Consider the following 19,076-nt stretch of genomic DNA (forward strand, 5'->3'; position numbering starts at 1 on the left):
CATGCTGAGTGCAGAGCCAGATGCAGGGCTCGATCTCACAACCCTGAGATCATGACCTGAACCGAAATCAAGAGTTCTGCTGAGCCACCCAGGCGCCCCCATGGCCAACATTCATATTCTTGCTCCCATCACCATGTTGCATTCATATGATCTCTCTGCCTATTCCTGCCCCTGCCCCACTTGCCTCCTTCAGTCCATTCTCCACACCACAGCCAGCACTATGTTTTAAACTAGAGCACATCTTTTTTTTTTTTTTTAACTTAAAACACTTCAGTGAATCCCATTGTATTTAGAATAAAATCCAAACTCTTTACTCATAAGGCTCTGCATGATCTGACTTTTCTTACTTCCCTGAACTAACTCATCTTCTACCTCCCACCCCCAGGCCCACTCATTATGCTTCAGCTTCCCTGGCTATCTTTGAATTCCTCTAACACATCATGTTAGTTCCTACCCCAGGGCCCTTGCATTTGCTATTATCTTTTGGTCAGATCTCTTTCCCTGAAGATTTTTGCCTGGGTGGCTGCTTGGTGTCCCTCAAGGAGGCCTTCCTTGACTACTTACTCAAAAGTAGCTCTCTTAGTCTTAAAGTTCCTTCATATAGTGTCTTCACAGCACTAATCACTACCTGGAAGTCTTTTATCTATTTGTTTACTTTTTAATTTTTGATCTCCCCCCGTCTCCTGGAAGAAACCGTGCTCTTATTTTTTTTAATAATAAATTTATTTTTTATTGGTGTTCAATTTGCCAACATACAGAATAATACCCAGTGCTCATCCCATCAAGTGCCCACTTCAGTGCCCGCCACCCAGTCACCCCTACCCCCCGCCCTCCTCCCCTTCCACCACCCCTAGTTCGTTTCCCAGAGTTAGGAGTCTTCCATGTTCTGTCTCCCTTTCTGATATTTCCCACTTATTTTTCCTTCTTTCCCCTTTATTCCCTTTATATTTCCCAAATGAATGAGACCATATAATGCTTGTCCTTCTCCAATTGGCTTATTTCACTCAGCATAATACCCTCCAGTTCCATCCACATTGAGGCAAATGGTGTGTATTTGTCATTTCTAATGGCTGAGTAATATTCCATTGTACACATAGACCACAGCTCCTTTATCCATTCATCTTTCAATGGACACCGAGGCTCCTTCCACAGTTTGGTTATTGTGGCCATTGCTGCTATAAACATCGGGGTGCAGGTGTCCCGGCGTTTCATTGCATCTGTATCTTTGGGGTAAATCCCCAACAGTGCAATTGCTGAGTCGTAGGGCAGGTCTATTTTTAACTCTTTGAGGAACCTCCACACAATTTTCCAGAGTGGCTGCACCAGTTCACATTCCCACGAACAGTGTAAGAGGGTTCCCTTTTCTCCACATCCTCTCCAACATTTGTTGTTTCCTGCCTTGTTAATTTTCCCCATTCTCACTAGTGTGAGGTGGTATCTCATTGTGGTTTTGATTTGTATTTGTATTTAAGAGCCTAGCATAGCTCATGGCATACAGTAGGTTCTCAGTACGCATGTGATGAAGGAATGCTGTGATCGTGTTATTTGTTTCCTTTTATTTTTTAAAGATTTATTTATGAGAGAGAGAGGGAGAGGGAGAGAGAGAGAGAGAGAGTGCATGAGTGGGGGGAAGGACAGAAGAAGAAGGAGAGAGATAATCCTCAAGCGGACTCCCAGCTAAGCATAGAGCCTGACATGGGGCTCAATCCCATGACTCCGAGATCATGACCTGAGCCAAAACCAAGGGTCAGATGAGATGCTTAACCAACTGAAGCATCTAGGCACCCCTCCTTTTTTATTTTTTGAGGTGAAATTCTCATAATAGAATTAATATTGTTAAAGCACACAATTCCGAGGCATTTAGTATATTTACGATGTTGTGTAACCACCAGCTCTATATAGGCCCAAAACATTTTCATCATCCTCACATAAAACCCCGTACCCATCAGCAGTCACTCCCCCTACACCCACTCCCTACCCCACTCCTGACAACCACTAGTCTACTTTCTGTCCCCATGGATTTGCTTGTTCTCATATTTCACGTAAATTAATCATACATTGTGACCCTTTGTTCTCTTCCTCTTAGCATAATGATTTCAAGGTTTGTTCATGCTGTATCATGTAGCAGTTTTTCATTCCTTTTTTTTTTTATGACCAATTTCTACTATACTTATATACCACAACTTCGTTTATCCATTGACGGACATTTAATTTTTTTTTAAAGATTTTATTTATTTGGATAGCCCCGGTGGCTCAGCGGTTTAGCGCCGCCTACAGCTCAGGGCGTGATCCTGGAGACCCAGATAGAGTCCCACATCAGGCTCCCTGCTGGATCCTGCTTCTCCCTCTGCCTGTGTCTCTGCCTCTCTCTTTCTCTCCTCTCTGTGTATTCTCATGAATAAATAAAGTTAGCATACAATATTTAAAAAAAAAGATTAAAAAAAGATTTTATTTATTTATTCATGAGAGAGAGAGAGACAGAGACAGAGACATGTATTTATTACATGATATATGAGTATGTGCTTTCTTGTTGAGTGTTTGAATGGTGCAAGGATGAAGAGGGAATGAGTGACCCTGGATTTGGAAACCAAAGGATCATTCAATAATGGGGAGGGATAAGATGGCCCATGGAAGCTTCCCAGGCCAGCCATGCTGGAAACCTACCAGGGTCACCAGGAAGTGATGGAGGCAAGTAATCTTTGGTGATGGAGACGTATTTCCAGGATTTACAAGAATGTGGATTTAGCATAGTCATGGGGCCCAGTGGTATATGGTGCAACAGACCTTCACTAGAGTCAGGATGGTGCTATGGTCAAGATTCTGGAGCTGGGGGATCCCTGGGTGGCGCAGCGGTTTGGCGCCTGCCTTTGGCCCAGGGCGCGATCCTGGAGACCCGGGATCGAGTCCCACGTCGGGCTCCCGGTGCATGGAGCCTGCTTCTCCCTCTGCCTGTGTCTCTGCCTCTCTCTCTCACTGTGTGCCTATCATAAATAAATAAAATTAAAAAAAAAAAAAAGATTCTGGAGCTGGAGGAGTTGAGTGCACATTATGACTCTGACATAATGTTTGTGTGATCTTGGGCAAGTCTCTGGCTTCTCTCTCCCTCTGTTTCCTCATCTGTGAACTAGGATAATAGGAGCATGGCATGGATTAAATGTATTAATATGAGGAAAGAGCTTAAAATGATGGCTCACATAGAATAAGCATGATTCAAGTGCTTACTTTTCATTTTTACTACTTGAATGAATGGATGCACTACTCTAACAGCAGGAGAGGCAGAAAGGGTTTCCCAAAGAACCAGGGAGACCGCTCACTTGGGACAACATTCTGTGCTTAGTCCATTTAGTGCTCCTATTTTCCCAACCAGAGGATTATACTGGGTTGCTGCTGCCTGGTGTACAGAGCACTGTGCCTGCCAACCTACCCGAGGGACACCTGAGAAGGCTTTTTTGTGCCAGACCAATATGAAGGATTGCTCTAACAAGCATCTGAAGGATTGCTCTAATAAGCATCTGTGGTGAAATTCATTAGGGTTATGAGTGAAGGTGTGGTCAGTTCTGTTCTGGCTTTTTATTGGCTCAATCCATTAACTTCAAAACACTCTCAATGTCTACCACCATTTTTGAACATTGAAATTGGTGCATACTACTGCCCAGTGCTTAATCCACCAACTTCTAATTTTCATCTTCAGACCCAAATTTGACTGTATCAACTTCTAAAACTCACCTCTGGTTCCTGGCTCTGATGGCCTGTTTTAGATACCTTTCACTAGCCTGACACATATAAGCGTGTGTTTGGGGGAATGAGTGAACTGTCTTCTGCACTGTTTTCAAAGCCTAATGGTCATAGCCTGGATTGACATCTGCTAGAAACTGAATGTTTGTGTCCTCCCAAACATTTTATATGTTAAATCCTAACGCCCAGTGTGATGGTATTAAGAAGTGGGGCCTTTGAGAGATGGTTAGGTAATGAGGGTGAAACCCTTATAAATGAAATTAGTGCCTTACAAAAGAGACCCCAGAGAGCTCTCTTGGCTCTTTTTCCATGTAAAGTCATAGTGAGTAGATGGCTGCTTATAAACCAAGAAGTCCTCTCGAGATGATGAATCTATTGGCATCTTGATCTCATATGTCCCAGCCTCCAGAACTGTGAGAAATACATTTCTGTTGTTTTTAAGCCACCCTGCCTATGATACTCTGTTATAGCAGCCCTAACACTCTAAGACAGCAGGTGTCTGGAAAAGAACCATAGAAGCGCTGGAATTAGTTTACAGTCTCCAAGAGATTCAACTACGTGTGGTTGGGCAGCAATTATGAGATTCAGAAAATGCCGCAGAAACATTTATATACATGAGCAGAGGGCTAGGAAAATTTTTCATTACTCTTCAAATACAAATATTCTCTTAAGCTAACAAATAAGCCCGTTTTTACGCCACAAAAGTAACAGATACGCATTGTGTAAAACGTGTAAAATACAGAAAGTCAGAATGAAGAGAATGAGAATCATCTGTAATTTTATCATCCAGAGACACCTATTATGAACATGTTTGATTTTACTCCAGCTATTTCCCTATATTCCTTCCTCCCTATCTATAGTTATGGTTATACACATCTCCCTCCTCCCATCATACCAATGTTCAAATATTTCTAACGCAGCCCAATAGGGAATAATGTTTGTGAAATTAGCTCTCTGGTTTTTGTTATGAAGAAGGCTTTACAGCAACTCCTTTTTGTAGCCATCTCTGCTGGACCACCTGTTCTGCCTAACAAGTACTGCAAAGTGGGGAGCAGAATTTTGCCCTTGGATTTAATAGTGTGAAATTGCAGGATGTATGAAGAAGGAGAGCCTTCTAAAACTTCTAGCTTTTCTTTCTTTTTTTTTCCTTTGGTATTACATGGAGATGCCCTTCACTCTGAAATTTTGGCAGGTAATTATCAGAGACTCCTTTTTAGGTTCCCCAATGTCTTTCCTTCTGGGGCACCAGGTTCTACTTTTAGCAGGTGCCCCCCTTTCTCTTGGAGATAATCACATCAGTTGGTCTCTTGTTCCAGGGGGATATGACCTAGAATCAATTTTGTCTTTGAGAAATGAGGCCACTCTCCTGGGGGAGGTGTCAGGAGACAGTGGGAAGCCCCAGGCTGGGAGAGGAGGTTCTTCCCAGTCACCTCCTGCAAAGGTGGTGACCATGCTTGGTGAGGGATAAGGACTGGTCCCTATAACTCTAGTCCCCACCACTCCCCTGAAATGGTTCAGGCAAAAGGTCATCAATGTTATCTTACAATTGACAAATTCTGTAGTTTCTTTTCTGTCCCATTCAACTTGACCTCTAGGTAGCATTTGAAATTATCAACCACCTGGAACTTGGGTCTCCTCTCCTAAAACTCATTCACACCTTTCTCCTTTTGCCTCTAGTCTTGGTCTTTCATGGGCTCGTTGTCTGCCACCCACCCATCAAGTGCAGTGTTCTTCAGGTTCTTCTTAATTAGGTGGCCTTGAAGTTGGCCCCCAGTGGTCTGTACCTTTTGGTCTTCATACCTTGTGTAATCTCCTCCCTTTGTGGGCTAGAGTTAATGATTCACTTCTAACTACTACAATATGGCAAAAGTGATAAGATGCCACTTCTGAATTAAGTTATAAAGACATCGTGGCTTTTGTCTTGCTCACTCTTAGCAATGGGGAAGTCCACATGGCAAAGAATTGAGGAAGCCTCTGGCTATCAGCCAGCAATGACCTGAAGCCCTCAGTCCAATATTCCATGAGGAACTGAATCCTGCCAACAACCATATAAGTGAGCCTAGAATCACATTCTTTCCTAGTCTAGCCTGGAGAAGACATAGCAGCCCCAGCTGACATCATGTCTGCAGATTGGTTAGAGCTTGAGCTAGTAGGCCCAGCTAAGCCATGCCCTGACCCACAAGAACCCATTTAATTAATATGTGTTGTTTTAAGCTGTTGAGTTTTGGGATAATTTGTTATACAGCAAGAGCTAACTAATATATGAGGTTTCCATCCCCCATTCACTTCTCATTTCTCACCTTCTCCTTAGAAAAGCTCATCCATGCTAGTGGATTCAGGTATTACTGGTTAGGTGAGGACAACTGTGGCTTCAGTCTAATGGGTAGATTCAGTGAGGTGAGCCTTAAGTTTAGAAGAGCACCCAAATTTCTTACCATGATCTCCAAGTTGCTTGTTCCATGCCACTTTGCTTCTGTCTACCTTTCCTTCTCCATTTCCTGCCACTCTGTCCTCTAATCATAAAGGGTCAGCTATGCTAGTGCTCAGACTCCCCTCTTTGGAATGTTCTTCCCTCTCTGAGATGTTCTCCTGCATCTTTTTTTTTTAAAGATTTATTTATTTATTTATGATAGACATATATATATATATATATAGAGAGAGGGGCAGAGATACAGGAGGAGGGAGAAGCAGGCTCCATGCCGGGAGCCTGACGTGGGACTTGATCCTGGGACTCCAGGATCGTGCCCTGGGCCAAAGGCAGGCGCCAAACCTCTGAGCCACCCAGGGATCCCTCTCCTGCATCTTTATATGGTTTACTCTCTCTTTCATACCTTATGTCTCTGCTCAAATATTATCTCCTAATGGATACCTGTTTGATTATCTGATCGGAAATCATGCCACTTACCAGTTTGTGATTGTTACCACCCTCTCTAGATGTCAGCTCTTTGAGGAGGATCTCCTCTGTCTTAGTCATCACTGAATCCACAGTACCTAGGCCAGTTCTTGGCACAGAGCAGGCCCTTAATACCTATTTGTTGAATGACTGAATGACAGTGGCCTTGCCACACTTGGACATAATCCATGTGTAGAGCAACAGAAAAGACTTTGAACTGCTTCTGCTATGGACATTCCTGTTCTGGCCACTCATCCCATCCTCCAAACACCCTTTTCATTTATGGGAGAGTCCAAATTAGGGGGGAGGCAAGACTGCTGAAGGGTCTTATCTATTGTCGTAGTTTGAATTGTCCCCTGCTCCACAAAAGATATGTTGAAGTCCTGACTTCTGGCACCTGTGAATGTGAACTTGGCAATAGGGTTTTGCGGTTGTAATGAGTTAAGTTACCATGAGGCTATGCTGGAACAAGATGGGTCCTTGATCCAATGACTGACGTCTTTATAAAAAGGCTATGTAAAGACACTAGGCCATGTAAGGAAGGAGGCAGAGACTGGTGTGATGCATCTACAAGCTGAGGAACACCAAGGTTGTTGGTAACTCCTAGAAAGTGGAAGAGGCAAAGAAGGATCCTCTCCTGGGGCCTTTGGGGGAAGCATAGCACTGCCAACACCAACACCTTGTCTTCTGGGCTCTGGGAGAGTAAGAGAATATTGCTGTTGTTTTAAGCCTCCCAGTTTGTGATAATTTGTTAAAGCATTGTAGGAAACTAAGATAATGGTGTCTGCCCCTTTAGTCTGGGGTCCCCTGTATACTCCTGGTCTATCTCTATGTGGTGTTCCCTGTCACTTGGGCATATTGCAGACACCTTTTCAGTGCTCAGAGTGCAGAACCACAGCCATTTCCTCTCCTGGCTACCTGAGCTCACCTTCTAATTGCCAGATTTCCCATCATAATCCTCTCTGGAGCTTTCATCTCTTGCTGGAGCCTTCTTTATTTTGTTTTATTTTTAAAAAAGATTTTATTTATTTATTCATGGGGCGGGAAGAGAGAGAGAGAGAGGCAGAGACACAGGCAGAGGGAGAAGCAGGCTCCACGCAGGGAGCCCCACGCGGGACCCGATCCTGGGACCCCAGGATCATGCCCTGGGCCAAAGGCAGGCGCCAAACTGCTGAGCCACCCAGGGATCCCTGGAGCCTTCTTTAAATGGAGCCTTACAGATTTCCCAAAGCAGGGAGTCTATTGATTGATACGGTCCACAAAGATCTGCCTCCTGCAGTGCAGAGCAGGTTGGAGATAGATAGTGGACTCAGGGGTCCACTAGAAAATCTCTTTCCTAATGGGCTAATTGATTTGACAACTATTTACTGAGCACCTGCTCTGCGTCAGGCACTGGGCTGAGAAGAGAGCGACAAGACAAAGCCCCTTCTCTTATGGAGCTTCTTGTCCAGTGGTGGAGACAGAACATGAAGAACTAAAGTAAACTACCAAGATCATGGCAGATAGAGGTGATTGCTTAAGGCGTGTGACAAATAATAATAATACTGTGATCATCATGATAAACTGCCAAAATGACGTGATTCTAATTCTTTTTATTGTAGCAAAACATACATGGCATAAACTTTATTATTATAACCATTTTTTTAAGTGTATAGTTTAGGGGCATTGGGTACATTCACATTGTTGTGCAACACTCACCGCCATCCTTCTGCAGAACTTTTCCATCTTGCAAGCTGGAACTTTGTCCCTGCTAAACATAACTCCATTCCTCCCTCCCCTCCACCCCCAGTCTCTGACAACCACCATTCTATTGTCTGTCTCTATGAATTTGATTACTCTAAATACTTCATAGAAGTGGATTCACACAGCACTTGTGCTTTTGTGACTGGTTTATTTCACTTAGCAAAATGTCCTCAAGGTTCACTCATGTCATAGCATTATCAGCAGAATTCTAATTTTGAACTAGGAAAAGTATCCCCGCCTGGAAACGAATCCACCAACATTTTAATGGTAATTAGTAATAGGATTAAGATTCTACATTTTCTGCATTTGAAATTTTTTCTACAAGGGACACGAATTACCTTGATCATAAAAGAAAGTCTTTAAAATGTCTGCTTTCTGGTCTTTCTCTCATGTCAATGGTGCTGCTTTTCAATGTTTCCCCAGCTTTTCCATGTTCCACCAAGGATACTTCTGCTACTACTATTTCCATAGCCTGTTTATTTATGTTTTATTTTCTTGAGTTGAGATGGCTAATTTTATTAATTTGTTTTTTATTGAGATAGAATTGACACACACAGTAGTTCCCCCTTGCCCTTGGTTCTGCTTTTGATGGTTTCAGTTACCCTCAGTCAGCTGAGTTCTGGAAGCAAATGACCCTCCTCCTGACGTATTGTCAGAAATGCCTAATGATATATCACAATGCCCCAGTCATTCCCCTCACTTCATCTCGTCATGTAGGCATTTTATCATCTCACATCATCACAAGAAGAAGGATGAGCACAGAACACTAAGATATTTTGAAAGGGGGAGGAGAAAGAGTAAGCACGTTCACACAAATATTGCAGTATATTGTTATAGTTGTTCTATTTCAGTATTATTGTTAATCTCCTACTATGCCTAAATTATAAATTAAACTTTATCACAGAGGTGTATGCATAGGAAAAAAAAACATACTATATATAAGGTTGTGTGCTATTTGGGATTCAGTCATACAGCGGGGAGTCTTGGAACTTCCCCCACAGATAAGGGGGGGCTACTACAACATTGTGTAAGTTTAAAATGTACAGTATGTTGGTTTGATACATTTATATATTGCAATATGCTTGCTACCATAGCATTAGCTAACACCTCTCTCTTATCACATACTTATCATTTCTTTTTTGTGGTGGCAACAATTAAGATCTAGGCTCAGCAACTTGGAAGTTTATGGTACAGTATTGTCATCCGTAATCCCTATGCCATGCGTTACATATCCTGGACTTATTTATCTATGCCTATGTATTTTGCTACTGCTTTTTCTAAATGCCTTTCTAGTCGAGAGTCTCAGCAGGAAGCAGATGCACACTCAAACTGGGTAGTGTGGTGACAGTTTGGTGAAGAGGTGGTGGGGAGGGGGTGAGGAAACCATACGGGATGGTGCAGGAGCCTGGAGCTAGTGGTGCCTGGACAGAACCAGAGAGGGAAGAGGGAGTATTTAGTGCCAGGACTGGGAGAGGGTCACAGTCTACGGTCTAGGGGCACAGTGAATTTGTGAGGAGGAACCTGAGGGAAAAATACCCTGACCTCAAGTTCCTGCATCCCTCTTACTTCCTGCAAAAGTCTCCCTTTGCCTGAACCCAGGGAGTGAGGGAGCCTGTTGGCATGATCCATGACAATCAGAGTCCTAGGACACAGAAGAAGGGGAGGACAGAGAGTCTCAGGAAGCCATATGAAAGTTATGCAGTGCTGTTTCTCAGTCAGACAGAGCTCTGAGGGCAGGGCCATGCCTCCCCACTCAGTATAATGCTGGGCACAAAACAGATGTCCTTAAATGCTGAATAAGTATTCATGAACTGGAAAGAGACTAATTTTTTTTAAAAGATTTTATTTATTTATTTGAGAGACAGAGTGAGTGAGAGAGAACACACGGGCAGGGGCAGAGGCAGAAGGAGAAACAGACTCCTTGTTGGGCAAGGAGCCCAGCAGGATGCAGGGATGGGGTGGGGGGTTCAATCCCAGGATCCTGGGATCATGACCTAAGCCAAAGGCAGACACTTAACCAATTGAGCCACCCAGACACCCTGAAGCTAATTTTTAAAATTGTAAACTATACATAATGTAAAATTTTTTTTAATAATGTAAAATGTTACCATTGCAACCATTTTATCAGCTTGATGGAGATACCATTGATATATAGCATTGTGTAAGTTTAAGGTGCATGATGCACTGATTTGATACATTTATATATTGCAAAAGGATTATCACCACAGCCCTTGCAACCGCTTTGAGGTCACAACTTGATGGTTTTAAGTTCATTCACCATGTTGTACAACCACTACCATCATCTAGCTCCAGAACATTTCCATCACCCCCAAAAGAAAACTTTACACACGTTAGCCGAAGCTCTCCATTCCCCATGCCAGCCAGTACTGCCCGGGGCCCCATCGCCCCCACAATTACCTATTCTGAATATCTCATATAAATATAAATGCAGACTGAATTGGGAGGTAGGAAGGAAACTAATCCCCTCATCTCTTTCTTCTTCTTCCCCACCCTGAAATTCTGCTTGTGGTTTCAGGCACTTGCATATCAGGCCACTCTGGTAGTAGGAAGGGTGGGTTTCAGAGAAGGAGGACCTGACCTTCCTCTCCCTTTTCCTAGGCTCCCTATGGGGCCCCAGGAATGATGGGGAAGCTTAGCTGATAATGAGACCCCCTCTCCCTTAATGACTCTGGGGGCTGCGGGGATGCCGCAGGCTAGCTCTGCCCTAATTAATTAATAGGGAGCGCTTCCCACAGAGGAATTAGCCTCAATTCTTACATTTCAGGCTCCTCTTGGCTCATGCCCTGCACAGGCCCCACTCCACAGCAGGGACAGTCTGGGGATGCTCCACCAGCTGGCTTACCTTCCTCATGCTAGAACCAGAGTTGGAACCACTGGTCAGAGGGGTCTACGGAGGGGGCTCAAACCCTGGCCCCACCACTTATTAACCATGTGGACTGCAACTCAACCTCTTTGAGACCCTTTTACATGTATAAAAGGGAACCAACAGCCTTTCCCTTCTTAAGAGATTGAGAGAGAGAATCCTGGGGCCAGGAATAGGGCGAGGAGAGTGAGGCATTTGCTGGAGGCATGAAACATAAGGGAGGGCCCAAACACTCTGCAATTAAGAGAAATAATACCAGAATATTCTTATTGGAATATTGTTGGTATGGTAACTTTGAGAGGTGATGAATATGTTTATGGCCTTGATGATGGTGATGGTTTCATGGGTGTATATTTATTCCCAAACTCATCAAGTTGTATACATTAAAGACATTTAGCTTTAGAGGTGCCTGGGTGGCGCAGTCAGTTAGGCATCCAACTCTTGGTTTCCACTTCGATTGTGATCTTGGGGTTGTGGGATGAAGCCCCACATCGGGCTCTGCACTCAGCATGGAGCCTGCTTGGGATTTTCTCCCCATCTTGCTTGTTCTCTCTCTCTTTCTTGGATAATCTTTTAAAAAAATTAAAAAAAAAAGACATTGAGCTTTTTACGTGTTAATTATATTTCAATAAAATGGTTTAAAAAAGGAAATGAAAAAGGCATTGAGATAGTGACTCTAATTACCTACTTTCAAAACAGTGAAATATATCAGGTTTTTTTTCCCTTTATTGGTTATTCTTTGGAGATATAATTATATTACATTTTCCCAATTCAGAGATAATAAAGGTATTCTCCTATAAAAAGAATAAATCATATTTTAATGTGAATAATTCAGCCCTTCCCCCTCAAAAAATTAGTGCAAAAATCCATAGTGAGCAAAGTATAAAAAAAAGCATCGGTAAGAGTATTGAGCCAAGCCATATGGGAGCCTGAGCAAGAGAAAAAAATCAGGAATTCTGATCCTGTCTTTATTTGGAAAGTTGATATTTTCTTCATTGTGAATTTTGCATTCACTTTGGTTTTTAAAAAATTTGGGTTGAAATGTTCCTTATCTGAAATACTGAGTTTTGGGCACCACTTTTCTTTTTATTAAGGTGGAATTCATACCACATAAAATTAACCATCTCAAAGAGTACAATTCAGTGGCCCTTAGCACATTCACAATGTGGTGCAATCATCATCTCTATCCTATCTAGTTCGAGAACGTTTTCATCACCCCAAAAGACATCAGTACCCAGCATCAGTCACCCCCCCAGTTCCCCCACTCCCTCCAGCATCATTAGCTTATGCTCCACTGGTGCAAGAGCAATGGTGAGTAACAGTTGCTATCACCTCAGCATGAATGAAGTTAGCCGCACCAAACTGTACTGAGTCCTTATATCCTTCACCACCATGCTCACAGCCAAAAAGAAGAAAAGCCAATTTTATTTTAGTATGTCTTTGACGAAGCAATAGCAACTACATTTATTTTATTAAACCTCAACTCTTGAGTGCACGTCTTTATTTTTTCTGATTTTAATGGAGTGTTTTTTAAAACTTTATTATGTATGTATGTATGTATGTATTTATTTATATTTCTTAGAGATTTATTTATTTTAAAAAGAGAGAGACAGTTGGTGGGGGGTGGGTAGGGGCCAAGGGAGAAAGAGTCTGAAGCAGACTCCATGCTCAGCATGGAGCCCAAGGTGGGGGGCTTGATCTCATGATCCCAAGATCATGACCATGAAATCACGCTGAGCAGAAATTCAGTCTGATGCTCAACCGATTGTGCCACCCAGGTGCCCCAAGACTTTTGTTTTAGCTTCATAGTCAAATGGAACAGAAGGTACAGAGGTTTCTCATATGCTCCCTGTCCTGGCACATGCACAGCTTCCCCATCATCAACATCCATCCCCCACCAGAGCAGTGCATTCGCCATAACTGATGAACCCACATGAACACATCATTATCACTCGGAGTCCACAGTTTACATTAGGGGTCACCCTTGGTGTTGTGTGTTTTATGGGTTTGGACAGATGTACAATGACATGTATCCACCATTATAGTCTCAGACAGAGTAGTTTCACTGCTCTCTCCTTCACTTACTCTTTTCTCTCTTTCCCCTAACCAAACACTGATCTTCTCACGGACTCTGCAGTCTTGCTTTTTCCACAATGTCATAGCTGGAATTACACAGTATGCAGCTTTTTCAGATTGGCTTCTCTTACTTAGTAATATGCTTTTAAGTTTTCTCTCTGCCTTTTCATGACTTGAGAGCTCATTTCTTTTAAGTGTTGAATAATATATCATTGTCTAGATGTCCTACAGTTTATCCATCCATTTGCCTACCAAAGGACATTTTGGTTGTTCCTGAGTTTTGGCAATTATGAATAAAGCTGCTATACCTATCTATATGCAAGTTTTTGTGTAGATAGAAGCTTTCAACTGCTTTGGGTAAATATCATGGAGGGTCATTTCTGGATTATACAATGAGGATGTTTAGTTTTGTAAGAAACTGCCAAACTGTTTACTAAATGGCTGTATCAGATGATGTCTTTTTAATATTCTGTAGGATAAAATGGAAAGTGTGCATAAAGCATTTTTGCTGCATGCTGAACTACTATGGTAGCTGTCTCCAGGAAAAAACGCCTGCATTGTTGTTTGATTTGCAAGCTGAACCAGCCACTTTTTAAATGGGATACCATTTTTGGATATGCAAACCTCAGTTCTGAAATGGATATTATTTGACAGACATTCTTCACACGAGTGAAAGAGAGGGGCCTGTCACTTCAAGAAAAACAACTGACAGTATTTTTTTTTTTTTTTACCAGTGATAATATTTGAATTTTTAGGTGAAAACTAGAATTTTGAAAAATCTGTATTTACCACAGTGATCTTAACAGCTTCCCAATGTTTAAAGGCTTTTCTCAGAAGATTGGGAGTCATACTAACAACTGTGACTTTTGGGTAATGAATAATGAAATGTGTTCATATTTGGAAGATCTGTGTAATTCAGTGAACTAATATTTTTCAAATGACTAGTGCATGATGTTTCAAAATCATGCACGCTAAAAGATGCACTCAATGGATTTTAATGTTAGTAGAATACAAAAGATTCACTGGCAGTCTCAGATCCCACACTGCTACTATTCTTTAAGAAATTAAGACGTATCAAGGGGCTCCTGAGTAGCACTGCTGGTTAAGCCTCGGACTCTTGGTTTCTGCTCAGGTCCTGATCTCAGGGTCATGAGATTGAGCCCTGCATTGGGCTCTGCACTCTTTGCAGAGTCTGCTTAAGATTCTCTTTCCCTCTCCCCCTGTCCCTCCCCACCTCCCCCTCTCTCTCAAATACATAAATAAATCGTAAAAAAAAAAAAAAAGAAACTAAAACATACTGAGTTTTGGTATAATCTCAAAGAATAGCCACAAGTATCTGAAAAGCTGATTAAAATATTCTCCTTTTTCCAATTACCTGTCCATGTGAGGTTGAGTTTTCTTCATACGGGCTTTAACCAAAAACAACACATCATGAGCGATTCAGTGCAGAAGGTACACTTGATTCTTATTATGCAAGGTAGTTTTGTTCTCTCAAGTTGCCTTAAGTACTGAATACTGAGCCACTGCCCTTAGGGAGAAATACAGGGTTAGGTTCCTGCAAGCCTCTGCCCACAACATTTTTTTACAAGCAATCATTCACCAACCAATACTTTACTTTGTTTTATGTGTGTTTCTGTTTAAAGATACCTTATTTAATAAATTATTAAATATATTATTATTTATTATATTTAATATATACTGTTGGCTTGTTAACATTGAATTCACAAACAGCAGCACTGTAATTATTGCCTTAGTGAAGCTCATCTAGCACATGAATTTTCTCAGTGAGGCACATGGCAGCCTTCTTATGCTAACCGACCTTAGCAGTACTCAGCGCTATGCCTGAGGCCATTTTAAACATCAAAAGAGCACAGAGATGTGAAGAGCACACACATGTGAAAAATATGGCACTAAATAGACCGGGAAAATGACATCTTTTATAGCATGGTATCTGAAACAGGAAGGCAGAGCACAGCCTTGTTCAGCGTCAGCTGGGAAAGTGCATGCCAGCTAGTTCAGATTTCATATCACTCAGCATGTCTGCTAATGGCCACAAAGTGCCAAAGGTATTGATTTTGGAGTCATACATAAGTTTAAATTGAGTGGGTGAACTTGTAAATATGGAATCCTCACATAATAAGGATTGACTGTGTAAGAACCCCGATTTCTTTCTATTAAGTGAGACACGAAAGCAATTTGCAAAAGCGTAAAACGTTGCTTTTCTCATAATTTTTTCTTTTGGAAAATATAGTTATTTTTCATAGAACATGCTATTTATATTAACATATAATGAGCTTATTTTTAGGTTACGATGAGTAAATAAATATTTTAAAAGCTTTCTCAGTCTTAACTTCTAACACAGTAAATAAAGATGGATAAGTATAATCCACAGATGAAAACTTTTCAGTGTCCCATGATCTTTTAAATCAACAGACACAACGTCTTTGAACAGTTTTGGATTTACAGAAAAATTGAAAAGATAATACAGAGACTTCCCATATCCACTGCCCCCCCACCCCACCCCGCCATAATTTCCCTTGTCTTCCATCTGTATGATATGTTTGTTTCAGTTAAGGAGCCAATATTGATACATTATTACTAAAGACCACAGTCTATGGATATGTCCTCAGTTTTTTCCCTAATACCCTTTTCTGTTCTGGGATCCCCTGTGGGATCTTACATTACATGAGGCTACTCTTTGCTGTGATAGTTTCTCAGACTTTCCTTGTGTTTGATGGCTTGACAGTTTTGAGGAGTCCAGTATATTGTAGGATACCTCTCTATTGGAATTTGATTTTTTAAAATAATGATTAGGGTACTTGGGTGGCCCAGTGGTTAAGCATTCAGCTCAGCTCGTGATTGAGGGTCCTGGGATGGAGTCGTGCATCAGGTTCCCTGTGGGGAGCCTGTTTCTCCCTCTGCCTCTCTCTCTATGTCTCTCATGAATGAATGAGTGAATGAATGAATGAATAAATAAATAAATAAATAAATAAATAAATAATTATGATTAGGCTGGGGTTTTGGAGGATCTACTCTAATTGTTAAAAGTGTAAAAGAGGGGGGCACCTGAAGACAGTTGGTTAAATGAACAACTCTTCATTTTGGCTCAGGTCATGATCTCAGGGTTGTGAGATGTAGCCCCAAGCTGGGCTCCACACTGAGCATGGAGCCTGCTTAAGATTCTCTCTCCCTCACACACTCTGTCTCTCAAAAAAAAAAAAAAAAAAAAAAGTAAAGGGATTCTGAGACCCAATCAGAACTGCTTCGATTTACTTATTATTTACTAATTTTGTGTAAAAAGAGCAAAGGAGTGTTCTGTCTTCTTTCCTGCTCAATCCCCAGCTTCTAGACAGGCCAGCTCACTGTGAGCACACAATAAATATTTGTGGAGTGAATAACTAAGAGCCAGGAGCTCTAGGCTCAGGCTCAGAGACAGGTGCAGAATCTTCACGTACAGCCAGTGACAGAAAAAAGGGAATGGGGACGTTTCAGGGAGGAGTGTGGCCCAGGAGACCTGACATCTAGGGCAGGGGCTCAACCTTAGCCACACACTGAAATCACTCAGGGAGCATGAAACTTGATGCTGATACTTGAGCCCCACACCCAGGGACACTGACGTGATTGGTTTAGGATGTCACTGGGCATCAGAACTTTTTAAAAGTTCCCCTGGTGGATTGATTCTAAGGTTCAGCTAAGTTTGAGAACCACCTATCTGGGGGCGGGCGCTGTCCAGGAGGAGAGATCAGGCAGTAGGACAAAGATTTGAACTGAGATGGCTGCTGCCTGCCTGTGTGATGTTGGGCAAGTTACTGAACCTCTCCGAGCGCCTGTTCCCTCATCAAATGGGGGTAGTGGTATCTACTTCAAAGGGGCGTGTAGAGCAGCCCCGATGGCCCAGAGGTTTGGCCCTGCCTTCAGCCCGGGGTATGATCCTGGAGACCCAGGATCGAGTCCCACCTCGGGCTCCCTGCATGGAGCCTGCTTCTCCCTCTGCCTGTGTCTCTGCCTCTCTCTCTCTCTCTCTCTGTGTGTCTGTCATGAATAAATAAATAAAATCTTAAAAAACAAAAACAAAGGAGGATGTAGATGAACTCTTAGAGCAAATGAGCCTGCCTAGCCTAGGAAATTGCCATCAACACTTGTTCCATGACAACAATACTAGTAACAAACATACACTGATTTTTATGACCTGAGGGAAATGACAGCTTTCAGGGGAGGCGGGGGAGGTTGGAAGCGACCAGATCCGTGCCGTCAGAGAAGCAGCGCAGGATCAACGTTGACAGGTGTACTCTAAAGACAGCAAAGAATAATATTAATTACAACAGTAGAGGAATCATTCGTCTCCCATCTGTACGAGGCTTCACGCGGGGCGCACAGTATTTCCTTTGCAGCTTTAATTTTCCGTGGGGTCGGCCGAGTCATCTCCGTGGTTTAAATAAGGCCAGGCTCAGAGAGGGAGAGGGACCGGCCCAAGGGCACGCAGCGGCCAAGCGGCCGGGGGCACCGGGACCCTGGCGCTCGCCGGGCCCAGACCTCCGCGGGGATGCGGGCCGGGCCCGGCGGTCCCGGGGCGGGTCCCCGCGCTCTCCCGGGGCTTGGGGCCTGGGGGGGTGGGGGGGCCGGGAGGCGGGGGCTCGGAGGCGCGGCTCCGGGGCGGGGGCGGGGGCGGGGGCGGGCCGCGGGAGAGGCCACCCAGCGCGCGCTGCCCAGGATCCCCTCCCTCCCCACCCACCTCGCGCGGGGGAGGCGGGGGGCATCCCGGAGGGGATCCCGCCCCCTCCCCCGGCCGGCCCGCGCCCCCGCACCCACGTGAGCGCAGGGCCAGCCCGGCTCCCGCCCGCAGCACAGTGCCTCCGCCGGCCGGTCCCGCACCAGCGGCGCCATCCCCGGCGGTCCCCGCAGCTCGCCGGCCGCTTCGCCGGGCTCCGGCACCTGCATCCGGGCGCAGCGCGCAGGCCGAGGCGCGGGCAGGCCGCCCCCGCCGCTCCGGGCGCGGGTGAGTGGGGACTCGGCGGCCCGCTCGGCCGGGGGCTCTGGGTCGGGGCGCGCGGGGTCCGAGGCGGGCTCGGCCCGCCCTGGGGTCAGGCGGGTGGGGGCCCCTGAGTGCGAGTTCCCGGCTCCCGGCGCCTTTGTCTCAACTGCCCCTCCGCAGGGTCGCCGCCGCTCATCCGGTCGCCTTGGTGAGTTTCCTCCCCCTTAGTTGTCACCTAGGTCTCCCTGCCCATCTTCCCTCCTCCCCTTCCCACCCCAGGGTCCGTGCCTCACCTCGTGCACAGGTTTCCATCTCTGTGCCTGATGCCTCCTCCGTTTCCAGGGCTGGGCTCCCTTCCCTACTTTGGGGGTGGGGTGGGGGGTTATCCCCCCAACTCTGGACAGACCTGTGACGGAGACTTTGGCACCGCCGCACGGGGGCTGGGTTGTGGGAAGTTGCGAGTGGGGTGGTGGTGGTGTGGCGTGCGCGTTGCAGGCTGAATTTTTGAGTGGGCTTGCCTTCCTGAAGAGGTGTGTGTGGGCTGGATGTTTAAATGTGGGAAGGAATTTGAATTGTTGAAGTTTTGTGTCTGGAGTCCCAAGTTGCGCGGGTGTGTGTGTTTGTGTGCAGCAACTCTATGGCTTTCATTGTATGGAGTTTCATTTCCGAAGGGGAATTGTGCAGGGTCTTGAAGGTGTGTGTGTGGGGTTGTCTGATGGTGTGCATGAATGTGGCAAGTGTGTGTGTGTGTGCATAGGGATTGTATAACTGAC

The 19,076-nt window shown here is 44.3% G+C and overlaps 1 protein-coding gene and 1 long non-coding RNA gene across 5 annotated transcripts in view; one reads left to right on the forward strand and one right to left on the reverse strand.

Moving 5' to 3' along the window:
* SLC1A6 (solute carrier family 1 member 6) overlaps window positions 1-19,076 on the forward strand; it is a 44,434-nt gene that overhangs the window by 9,227 nt on the left and 16,131 nt on the right. The window contains exon 1 of one of the 3 annotated variants that reach the window (XM_072786947.1): window positions 18,175-18,327. The exons of 1 other annotated variant lie outside the window; for it this stretch is intronic. The gene's annotated coding sequence lies outside the window, so the exon portion shown is untranslated. Of the gene's footprint in view, window positions 1-18,174; window positions 18,328-18,486; window positions 18,512-19,076 lie in introns of those variants that run through there. One more of the 3 variants, XM_072786949.1, reaches the window with a different exon arrangement.
* LOC140610656 (uncharacterized) lies at window positions 10,240-19,047 on the reverse strand. 2 transcript variants are annotated; one of them, XR_012012233.1, is made up of 5 exons: window positions 18,597-19,047; window positions 17,506-17,621; window positions 14,707-14,854; window positions 11,944-12,049; window positions 10,240-11,825 (listed from the first exon to the last, which is right to left on the reverse strand). It is a non-coding gene; the product is annotated as an uncharacterized lncRNA (long non-coding RNA). The 2 variants fall into 2 exon arrangements; XR_012012232.1 differs by having other exon boundaries at window positions 14,707-14,859.

This window comes from Canis lupus, chromosome 19, assembly GCF_048164855.1.
Source record: "Canis lupus baileyi chromosome 19, mCanLup2.hap1, whole genome shotgun sequence".
Taxonomy (NCBI): Eukaryota; Metazoa; Chordata; class Mammalia; order Carnivora; family Canidae; genus Canis; species Canis lupus.